This window comes from Opisthocomus hoazin, chromosome Z, assembly GCF_030867145.1.
Source record: "Opisthocomus hoazin isolate bOpiHoa1 chromosome Z, bOpiHoa1.hap1, whole genome shotgun sequence".
NCBI lineage: Eukaryota > Metazoa > Chordata > Aves > Opisthocomiformes > Opisthocomidae > Opisthocomus > Opisthocomus hoazin.
Window position 1 is genome coordinate 11,076,964 of NC_134454.1, and position 8,073 is coordinate 11,085,036.

Here is an 8,073-nt window from a genome sequence, read left to right on the forward strand (position 1 = left end):
TTCTCAGCTGAGACAGGCAAGTCTCAGGGGAAATCATTTTGGTGGGACTGGTGGCTTTTTATTTTTATTTGACAGTGAGCCATGGGAAGAAGGCCGAAACCTTAGTTTGACAACAGTTAATGCTTAATACTAATTTATAAAGATCCTGCCAGAAAAAAAAAAAGCAGTAATTGTACACGTGATTAACAAGAGGAGAAGTGGCAATGACTTCAGACAGTATTTGGAACTACAGGGCATATGCAAACTGTCTTTTAAAGACAACTTAGGAAAACAAACCAAAAAGAATAGATAACTACAGTATTCTGCTCACACAAATGACTAGTTTTCTTGTATCTTTGGTCTGGGAATCCATATTTAATCTTCATCAGGCGTGAAATTTTAGTAATCCTGACTGATCAATTGGCAGAAGCTTAAATTTCCTGTGGAGGGAAGGTCAACAGTGCTGTTCACCAGGGCAATTTCAACACAGGAAGTAATCATTCCGATTAAAGCTCCTGTTGAGACTGAATATTTTCTCTGATTGGAAGACTAAATCTGTCCTTAATCATCCAGATAAGATGACATCACCAGGATACTGTAAACTGTCTGAAAGATTAAATGCCCACTATCAAATGCAAACTTAATCCCGAAGCTGGAAAACCAAAAGGCTGCCTTTTTTCGTTCTGTGATCACCACTGGTTAACATGAATCATAACTAAATGCTGAAGAAAAAAATCTGTATTAGAATGTGTGCTAAATATATTGAGGTTTTTTTTTTTAGACTTAGTAGATAACTGCTTTCTGGACAAACTATTCTTGGACATTTATGGGAAGATGCTTTTCTGCACTTGATCCCAGGTGACACTGAAGAGTTGCCTCAAGACGTAGTACAAGGAGACATCTGTAGTAACACTAATAATACACTTAGGTTTATAATTGTAATGGGGAAGAGGTGGTCAGATAAACCACATGTGCAGAGTTTATCCACATGTGTTTTAATTGCGTAAAAATTAGGCAGTCCAAAAAGCAAGAAGCCTACAAAAAATGATCCAATAAAGACATGTCTGACTCATTAGGAGACTTTGGGTAGCTATTGAAGGGGAAAGATTGATGTAAATAAATGAAAAACCTGCTTAAATACAGATTACAAGGCAGCCAGTATATTATGGACAGGTCAATTGCAAAAAGCAGTGTAAGATGGTTTTGAAACCGTCAGGTCAGGAAACTAAAGGTGGCAGTGGTAAGTTCTCTAAATGCATCGAAAACAGAAAGTCATCTGGGAACCAACGAGACCACATGAGGAGAAGGTGTCGAAGGGGTCCTCGGGCAATGAGACCATGAGAGAGAAACTCAGTGAATTCCTTGTGTCAGTTTCTACTGCTGAAGATTTTGAGGAAAGTCTCATGCACACAATGAATTCTTTGTACCAGAGGGGTCAAAGAAACAGTTTATCAAAACAAAGAAGAACGATTTGTTTATAAATAATTTAAAATATAGGGTATTTAAAAGGTTTTTCAATTTAGAAAGGGAAGAAGAAACTGCATGAAAAATGAGCACAAGGAAGTTTGACTGAAAGTATTTTCTTCCCTGCCTTCTCCCTCCCAGTCATGAATCAATCAATTGTTTGCAAAACAAGATTACTAAGGGAGTTGTCCCATTTTCAGATGAGGTTAGAATCCTTTCTGAAAAAACATGTTCCAGACACTCACAAGTTACTTTTCTCAGAGCAGAGGTATATGGATGGCTGCCGACAGTAGCTGAGGTGGTGCCAGGCTATGTTGTCTTGTGGTGTCCCTTTGACCTCTTGATTAGGAATGTATTTAAGAAGCATGCAGATCAAGCAGCAGCTGTTAAAGCACAAGCAGATGGTGTAGAAATCTTTCTGCAGCCAGCACACTTGAAGGGTAAGTCTGTATTACACACTGGTTTCTGACTGTCACTTGTCTAAGTCATCTCCAGTCAAATTTTGGCTTCTTTGATCATGGGGAGGTGTACACAGCACCGGGCCTGCTGGCAACAGGTGGATCGCAGCTATCTCAAAGGGGAAAAAGGATTCTTGGCCACGAGCTGGCGGGGCTCATTGAGAGGGCTTTAAACTAGGTTCGAAGGGGGAAGGGGACATTGCCCAGCTCACTAGGGATGAGCCCAGGCTTGGCGTGCCAAGGCCAGGGGTGAGATTGACAGCCCAGCTCAAGTGTGTCTATACCAACGCACGTAGCATGGGCAATAAACAGGAGGAGCTGGAAGCCATTATACAGCAGGATGGCTACGACTTGGTCGCCATCACAGAAACATGGTGGGACAACTCGCATGACTGGAATGCTGTCATGGATGGCTACAGACTCTTTAGGAAAGACAGGCCAACAAGGAGATGTAGGGGAGTTGCTCTATGTGTGAGGGAGGAACTGGAATGCATTGAGCTTGGCCTGGGGGCAAATGAGGAACGAGAGCTTGTGTGTTAGAATTAAGGGACAGGCTCACAGGGGTGACATTATGGTGGGTGTGTACTACAGGCCACCTGACCAGGAGGAGGAAGTTGATGAGGCCTTCTACAGGCAGCTGCAAGCAGCCTCACAGTCCCAGGCCCTGGTTCTCATGGGGGACTTCAACCACCCTGACATCAGCTGGGAAGACCATACAGCTAGGCAGGCGCAATCAAGGAGGTTCCTACAGAGCATCGATGATAACTTTCTGATGCAAGTGGTGGAGGAACCAACAAGGAAAGGTGCTCTGCTGGACCTTGTACTAACAAACAAGGAGGGACTGGTGGAGGACGTGAAGGTTTGAGGTAGACTCGGCTGCAGTGACCATGAAATGGTCGAGTTCAGGATCCTGCGTGGAGGAAGCAGGGCGATAAGCAGGATCAAAACTTTGGACATCAGGAGGGCTAACTTTGGCCTCTTCAAGGAGCTACTGGCAGGAATCCCGTGGGCCAGGGCTCTCGAAGGCAGGGGGGGCCAAGAGTGCTGGTCGCTCTTTAAACAACACTTCCTCCATGCACAGGAGCGGTGCATCCCCCTGAGAAAGAAATCGAGCAAAGGAGGCAGGAGACCTGCATGGTTAAACAAGGAGCTTCTAGCAGAGATCAGGTGGAAGAGAACGGTCCATGGAATGTGGAAAGAGGGGCAGGCTACTTGGGAAGAGTACAGGAATGTGGTCAGAGCATGCAGGGATGCGACGAGGGAGGCCAAGACCCACCTGGAAATGAAGCTGGCAAGGGATGTCAAAAACAACAAGAAGGGCTTCTTCAACTGCATCAGCAGCAAAAGGAAGGCTAGGGACAATGTGGGGCCGCTGCTGAATGAGGCGGGTGTCCTGGTGATGGAGGATGCAGAGAAGGCAGAGCTACTGAATGCGTTGTTTGCTTCAGTCTTCAGTGCCAAGGCAGGCCCTCAGGAATCCCAGGCCCCGGAGGTAAGAGAGGAAGCCTACAAAGAGGATGACTTTCCCTTGGTCGAGGAGGACTGTGTGAGGAACCGCTTAAGCGATCTGGACACCCACAAATCCATGGGCCCCGATGGAATGCACCCACGAGTGCTGAGGGAGCTGGCGGATGTCATTACTGAGCCAGTCTCCATCATCTTTGAGAGGTCCTGGAGGACAGGAGAGGTGCCCAAGGACTGGAGAAAGGCCAGTGTTACTCCAATCTTCAAAAAGGGCAAGAAGGAGGACCCAGGGAACTACACCCCTGTCAGCCTCACCTCCATCCTGGGAAAGGTGATGGAGCAGCTTATCCTGGAGGTCATCAACAGGCAAGTGGAAGAAAAGAAGTTTATCAGGAGTAGTCAGCATGGATTCATCATGCCTGACCAATCTGATAGCTTTCTACGATGACATGACTGGCTGTGTAGATGAAGGGAGAGCCATGGATGTTGTCTTCCTCGACTTCAGCAAGGCTTTCGACATAGTGTCCCATAACATCCTCCTAGGGAAGCTCAGGAAGTATGCAGTGGTGAGGTGGATTGAGAACTGGCTGAATGGCAGAACTCAGAGGGTTGTCATCAGTAGTGCTGAGTCTAGTTGGAGGCTGGTAACTAATGGTGTCCCCCAGGGGACAGTACTGGGCCCAGCCTTGTTTAACTTCTTCATCAATGCCCTGGATGAAGAGTTAGAATGTAGCCTCAGCAAGTTTGCTGATGACACCAAACTGGGAGGTGTGGTAGATACACCAGAAGGCTGTGCTGCCATTCAGCGTGACCTGGACAGGCTGGAAAGTTGGGCAGAGAGGAACCTGATGAGGTTCAACAAAGGCAAAGGCAGGGTCCTGCACATGGGGAGGAACAACCCCATGCACCAGTACAGGCTTGGGGCGGACCTACTGGAGAGCTGCTCTGCGGAGAGGAACCTGGGAGTGCTGGTGGATGACAGGTTAACCATGAGCCAGCAGTGTGCCCTGGCTGCCAAGAAGGCCAGTGGCATCCTGGGGTGCATTATGAGGAGTGTGGCCATCAGGTCGAGGGAGGTTCTCCTTCCCCTCTACACTGCCCTGGTGAGGCCTCATCTGGAGTACTGTGTCCAGTTCTGGGCTCCCCACTTCAAGAAAGATGAAGAGCTACTGGAGAGAGTCCAGCGGAGGGCTACAAGGATGGTGAGGGGACTGGAACATCTCTCCTACGAGGAGAGGCTGAGGGAGCTGGGCTTGTTCAGCCTGAAGAAGAGAAAGCTGAGAGGGGACCTTATAAATGCTTACAAATATCTGAAGGGTGGGTGTCAGGAGGATGGGGCCAGACTCTTTTCAGTGGTGCCCAGTGACAGGACAAGGGGCAATGGGCACAAACTGAAGCAAAGGAAGTTCTGTCTGAATATGAGGAAGAACTTCTTCCCTCTGAGGGTGACGGAGCCGTGGAACAGGCTGCCCAGGGAGGTTGTGGAGTCTCCTTCTCTGGAGATATTCAAGACCCACCTGGACAAGGTCCTCTACAGCCTACTGTAGGTGACCCTGCTTCGGCAGGAGGGTTGGACTAGATGACCCACAGAGGTGCCTTCCAACCCCGAACATTCTGTGATTCTGTGTGATTCTGTGATCTTCTTGGTAACAGAGCAGACAGAGGACCCACCTTGATTTGAAGGAAACCCATGCAAATACAATACAATGGAAATACAATAGAAATACATGGAAATACACATGGAAATGCAGTAGAAATAAGCCACATGAACTGGGTGGCAATCACCCAAGGGACATGAGCATACATGTAAGTGTGGTCTGTCGTGACAGCGTCGCTTCTCTGGAGGGAAATCCTATCTTACTAAACTGCAGGTGTTCCCTAAGTGGGTCAGAAAGGATGAAGATAGACATGTCTAACGGGTTTTGAGAAAACCTTTGATGAGGCTGTGCGCCTGAGGTTATAAAAGCACGAGATTTATCTCAGGGTTGGAGGAGAGGTGGTCAACACATGGGAGGCAGACGTGGACTTTGGAAAGTGAGGAAGGTTTTGGAAGCTGTTTGGGTTTTGGTGGCTGCCCTTAGGACAAAATGCAGAACAGAAATCTTCCTTTGTGTTGGAACATAAAATGAAGCCCCATTTCTTCATATTCGGTTTTGAAAACTGAGAGTGAACCTGAGTATGAGACAACTTTTAAGTAATCAGTGGCCCAGAGGAGCTATATTTTGGCAGTTCTCAAATACTGAGAAATCTGTTTGTCACGGTCATGGATGTTTGTTGTAATATCATAACAATTTATGAGAAAGAGGTAATTATTAATGTTGGTTGTGATCTCCTTTGGAGGTTACGATGGAAAAAGACAAGTAAAACTTCTTACTCTGTACCTTCTGTCTCATGTCAGACTTAACAACTCGAATAATTTTCAACATCCTGAGGTTTTATTTGCACTTACTGCCTTGAACTCTGTGGTAAAGGATGAAGAGGCAGGAAATGTTCTTGAGTTAGCAATTAGTAATTGTTATTACACACATTGCATGAAATACCTTAATTCAGACAGCCCTGTTGAAAGTAGATCAATGATTCATAATGGTTTATAATGTTCTTGATTGTCTTTAAAGGTATGTCTGCAGGTTGAAATGTACATTGTATTGATTGGCTTGAACCTTGGGTTGTTGAAACTTTTTTAGTGAAGATTCAATTTCTATATTCTCTTTCTTGCTTTCCCAGTTAGATTGTTTCTCTCTTGTTCAGCAATTCATCTTGTTCTGTTACCAGTCCAAAAGTAATTATGATGGGAAACTTTGAGCTAAATTTGGCCACTCTCAGCTGTAGTTATTAGAAACAAATACTTTTTTTGGTAGCTATCCATGAAGGATGGATGTGACTTGGCTGCTAAGTGTAAGCACAGGCTTTTTTAGAATTCTGAGTGAAAGCAAAGTCTATGATTAGGTTTTGGAAAGTTAATACGGTGGGCTTTTTGTGATTTTCCCAATACGTAAGGAATAAGCAAAAGCCAGAAATCAGCTGGGTGATTCTAAGAAGGAGGAGAATTTTATGAAGATGTGAGAAATGACTGAAGTCTTGCATTACAGTGCCATTGCTCTGAGAAAGTGCCAAAAGTGCACTTTTAACAATACATTGGCCATTTTCCAGTTCTCGAGCTGAAAGATTTTAGGCTGTGAGAGGTCATGATAGAGTCCAGTCTGATCTTAATATATCATCCAGTAATATCTGTATCAGATCCATAACTTCTGACTGAACTGCATGTTCAGCTGAACTACATCTTTAGGCATTGTGCCCCTATGCCTGCTTATTTCACTTCGCTTTCGCTAGGCATATTAAAGCGTAGATTTCAAAGTGCTTTTTTTCAGTTGAAACCTCCATTATTGTTGATTAAAACAGGAACTTACTTTTTATAGTAAAATCTTTAAAACTCACAGTTGTCAAGACTTCCTTAGACAGCTGTGCAGAGTGTCAGGGCTTAGATTCTCCTGAGCAAGACATTGGACTGCATTGAAGGTTTCTTATCTTTTTCAAGTCCCAGGCTGCAGCTATAGACTGAAGAGGGGGCTGCACATGGTCTGGTTTACTTAAATAGTTTTCTTTGAATCATTGTGCTGGTGTTTATGTAGAGCAGGATGTAGCCAAGAGTTTGCTATGTGGTAGTGCAGTCTGCATACTAAATGGCTAGAAGCACGTGTCCCTATCACACATGTTAAAAAACTCCCTGTTCCTGTTATACGAACACTACCATTGCAGCATGGAGTTAAGGATGAAGTTTGGGATACAAGATAGTCTCTTCTGGCTAATTCTCATGTGATAGTTACTTCCAGGCTCACATTCTGCTTACTGTAGGGAGGCAGCTTTCTTTTAAAGAATATCTCTTGTGTGAAGTATTTTTTCTGAGGGTATTGTGTGCTAATTTAAATTTGGAGTGAAGACCTATAAATGAAAACCTGCACCTGATTTGCTGGCTATAATAATCCAAAAAGGGGTTTTTCTTAGCACACATCTGCTTAAAAAAGATAGAGCAAATTTGTGGTGTTCTATGCTACCAAAACCATGAAAATTGGGAGTTTTGCTATTTGTTTTGGGTTAGTATGTCTCATGAATTAAAATTTTAACTCACTGCCCCTTCCATTGTGTTCCCACTACTCTCTTTGTGTTAGCTGGCATACTCCTTGATCACCTATGAGATGCTTTACCTTGCTAGAATGACACAAAAGAGATCCAGGGATAAAAATAGGACATTTTGTGCTATTTCTGTGGCTTAAATCAGCTAACTCTAGGGTCCTATTGGAGCCAGAGTTAGTGCAAAAAGATAAAGATTACTGGGAGCTGTGAAGGAGAAGTGAGAGCTTTCAGCAACATCAAGCTGTCAGGCTGGCCCAGCTGTCCGCATCACTGCAACAGTAATCATTGTCAGAAACCTCAAATTCTGAAAAGCATGATCAGACGCTAGATCTGGCTGCTGCATTGCCAAGCTGCAGTCCTGAGCTTTGTTTAGCATTTGATTCTTAGCTTTGGTGTCCTTAAAAGCTTTGTCTTTAGTATGTCATGTTTTTATTACTTAATCCTTGCTGTGTGGGACTATCAGGGAGAAAGAGGGATGAAATCCAGCTGTCCTGGTGTCAAAAATTGTTTTATTTTGACATGTGATGCTATACTGCTTACTCCACGAGTGCCTCTTGGCATCATCCAGACACCTCTT